The following is a 4,321-nucleotide window of genomic DNA, read 5'->3' on the forward strand; positions in this document are numbered from 1 at the left end:
ATCAACACTATTCAAGACAGCACCCCTAAATTTCCCACCCTTTTTACTTAGGTGTTGGTGACAATTCCTGGGTATGGTCACGAAGTGTGCAAAAAAACAAACAAAAAAACTCCCAGAGAATATAATTAAACGTGAAGAGAGCATATGCCTTCAGCCAAGCAAGCGAGGAAAGTCGGAGGATTGGATTATGGGGGGCTTCTCTTCTCTGAAAACCACTGAGGAAGAGCGAGGCTCCTCCTTTTTTATACCTGTGGGTTTCCTGTCCTGGGAGGCGGACCCTCTCTCATGGTGCTGTCATGGACTCTTGAAAATCAAATTACCAGTAAGAGTAATTATCATTTTTCGTAACAATTATTTATCGAGGTAGATAAAAACTACACTTACTGGCTGAAATCCCAACTAAAACATGGATAACATCATATGTGCTCTGTGGGACTCTTTTCACAGACAGAACTATTTTTCCTGTCAGAACAAATGACACTTTGGCAGAACTCAAAGGACCTAATATAAGTCAACTGTTTCTAATGTGTGATGGATCTGACACAGAGCAGGGATGATCAGAGCGTAACTGTACCGATCGATAGTGTAATGAATTAAAACATATCAACTGTCGTTTTAAAAATGAAGACAAGTAATTGTAACCATGGCTATGGTGGTCAATAGTACGCAGCAGACAATGTTAATCTGATACTTTTTTATTCGATGTCAGCCAGTTTTAATTTTACACGTAAAGACTATTTTCCTCATTTTTCTATTACTGTTCTCTAATCTAAAATCAACAAATATGATCCATTTATTCCTGACTCCAGCACTGGGTACAGAAGCTCATTTAGACGGCAGCTAAAAAACCCTATTTTCTGGATCTTCTGAGTGGACATCTGTTTGTTAATTTTTTCCTATCGATACATTATGTAATCCGTTTTTTTCTGAAAGAAGGAGACCCACTATTGTCCCAACCTTCTGAAAACACCCCCAGCAAGGTCACATGACTGCTCAGGCATCATTTGTATTTCTTTTACAGTATAAAGAGCATTGTCTGATTGCTTTTGATCACTTTTCAGTTAATCTTTGGCTTATGACCATGTTCACGACTTCCACGACAATAAGATGAACCCATAATCTCCTCTTCTTCCAGGATCTGCTCTACAAAACCACCAGAGACCAGCACCATGCTGGTCTCTGGTGGTTTTGTAGAGCAGATCCTGGAAGAAGAGGAGATTATGGGTTAATCTTATTGTCAAGGATCACTTCCACATCCTGTATGAGGACCTATGGTGGTACCCTGGTAAATTCCATAACTTCTGCCAAACTTTGGAGGAGGTGCCCAGATGAATGGCTTATGGTCACCATGAGGTAAGAATACATGCTGCCCCGCTATATGCCCCTGGTAAGGGTGGTGCTACTATAATTTTCCCTTTAACCATTGCCACTATGTCTCAATGATACAGCTGGCACTGCTGTAAATGCCTCTTTTACCCATTGTTGCTATGTCACGCTAATACAGCTTGTACTACCATAAATGTATCCTTTAAACATTGCTGCTAGGTGTTCACAACCACAACTGCCATAATTGCCCTCTTTACATGTGGGCAGATTTTACATCAGAAGTGAGCAGACCTCAAACACCATAGTATCCAGAGGAGCTATACGCTGCTGACAAGGGGAGTTCGGGGGGTGGAGGCATTATGGTGATAGAGTACAGTACTAATTCTTTTTAATTCTACAGATTCTTGATGACTGGAAATTCTTTCACCTCCCTGGACACCTGTGACACCATTCCGGATCGACTGAGGCAATGCATGATACTGCATCCACCAGATGAACAGTATCTAGACATCACCACATAATTCACGGAGGCAGCCTTTTAGACCACTCAGATCAGGTTATAGACTCCTTTACCCACATTACAATGGTACCTTTATTTTTTCTGTCCCTCGCCGAGATCTTGAAAAATAGGCTTTTTAAACTTCTGCTAATGAGGTTCCGGAAGTGCCCAGGGGCAGCGTTACTGCAGCAAGTGCCCAGGGGCAGCGTTACTGCAGCAAGTGCCCAGGCCCCTCGGCGATGTGCCCAGAAAAATACACCTCTTTCGCCCCTCTGGCCTGCCCCAATCCAGCGGGCGGAAGTCACCAGCGGCACCAGAGGACTGCAGCGAAGCGAGAGAAGTGTGGAGCGGCACAGGCGCGAGATCTGGGAGGCAGATGAGGAGGTAATTATAGGAAATAGGGGCGGGCCAGAGGGGTGAAAGAGGTGTATTTTTCTGCGCATATCGCCGAGGGGCCTGGGCACTTGCTGCAGTAATGCCGCCCCTGGGCACTTGCCAAATCTCATTAGTATAAGTTTAAAAAGCCTATTTTTCAAGATCTCGGCGAGGGACAGAACAAACAAAGGTAACATTGTAATGAGGGCAAAGGAGTCTATAACCTGATTTGAGCGGTCTAAAAGGCTCAGATTAGGTGACAGACTCCCTTTAACCCTCATACAGGGATCTGGACTAGGCTGTAGCGAACACACCAGGCCACTTCTTGGGTAGTCCTAGAGGGGTCATAGACACCAGGTCAAAGCACCAAGGGTTTAGGGAAAATCGTAGTGATGCCCAGGCCGAGTCAGGACTGGCAGAATTCATGCAATAAAGTAAATGGTCCGAGGTTAAGGCATGCAGTGTAGGGTCAATACAGAGATCAGGCACAGGTCAGACAGCAGATGGTCAAAATCCAGGAATTAGGCAGTGGTCAGTACTCTGGCAGACAAGCAGAAATATTGTACCTTCACAGGATCCCACAAGCTAGTAAACCTATTTCTCAGAAACCTTCCCCCAAGAAAAAGTGCCTCATCACCCAGAGGTGGCCAGCAATAGGCTGGGGAAAACTGGGGTGCGCACACTCTGTCCCTTTAAGAATTAAAGGCATCACTCGGGCGAAAGCCCTATAGACCATAAGAAGACACCTTTACTGGCAAGGAGCAGACTTAAGTCTGTGAGTAGGACATTAGATGGGATTCCGCAGCCACACCCGCTGCTGGAACCCAAAGGAAGGCCAGCAGGCCAGTCCACCGGAGGAGAGGCAGAAGGATGAGTGGAGCTTGCCTAAGCCCGTCCAGAGGACTAAGATTGCGGTGGGCTGCAGACATAACAGCCAAGAAAAGCTTCCATTCAGTTGCCTAAATAACAGTGTTATAACATACCATCACCAAATTACTCTTCAAAAATAATATACTGTACGCTGCTTAAGTTGCACTGCCACACAACTGCCATATAGTCCTCAAATGTGTGGTTTTCCCATCAGCAAGGAAAACTACATAGAATGCACTCCCCTATGACTGGCCCTATAAAAGTTCTTCCCAGGGGCATAGCTAAAGGCTTATTGACCCTGATGCAAGAGTAAAGATTGAGTATCCCTTCCCTCAGGGATGCACCTAGCCTTTCTGCTGCCTGAGACGACCACTGCAACCCCTATAGCTACGCACCTGGTTCCTCCTAAATGAGCCCTTGTTTTTTTACTGATTTAGGGATCGTTCGTGCTGACCGTTGCCGTATTGTGGACCGCATTTGTTGATCCGCAATACACGGGCACCATTCCATGTGCATTCCGCATTACGGATGCGGACTCATTAACTTCAATGGGTCGGAAAATCCGGAGATGCGGAACGGAAGGACGGAATGGAACACTACAGAAGCACTACGGAGTGCTTCCTGGGGTTCCGTTCCGTGCCTCTGCACCGCAAAAAGATAGAACATGCTCTATCTTTTTGCGGAACGGAGGGATCGCGGACCCATGATCCCCATGCAGCTGCCCCACGGATGGTGCCCGTGCATTGTGGACCGCAATTTGCGGTCCACAGCACAGGCACGGACTTCACACGTTCGTGTGAATGAGCCCTTAGCCAGCTCTAAGTCCTACTCTGACTTAGGGCTCGTTCACACGACAGTATGGCTTTTTCAGTGTTTTGCGGACCGTTTTTAATGGATCAGTTTTTTCATTTTTTGTTTCAGTAGTGTTTCCGGTTCCGTTCTGTTTTTCCGTATGGCATATACAGTATACAGTAATGACATAGAATAAATTGGACTGGGCATAAAATTTTCGATAGATGGTTCCGCAAAAAAAACGGAATGTACTCCGTATGACTTCTGTTTCCGTATTTCCGTTTTTACGTTCCGTTGAAAGATAGAACATGTCCTATTATTGCCTCCAAATCACGATCCGTGGCTCCATTCAAGTCAATGGGTCCGCAAAAAAATGGAACACATACGGAATGTATTCCGTATGTCTTCCGTATCCGTTCCGTTTTTGCGCAACCATCCATTGAAAATTTAATGCCCAGC

This window comes from Bufo bufo, chromosome 5 (genome assembly GCF_905171765.1).
Source record: "Bufo bufo chromosome 5, aBufBuf1.1, whole genome shotgun sequence".
NCBI lineage: Eukaryota > Metazoa > Chordata > Amphibia > Anura > Bufonidae > Bufo > Bufo bufo.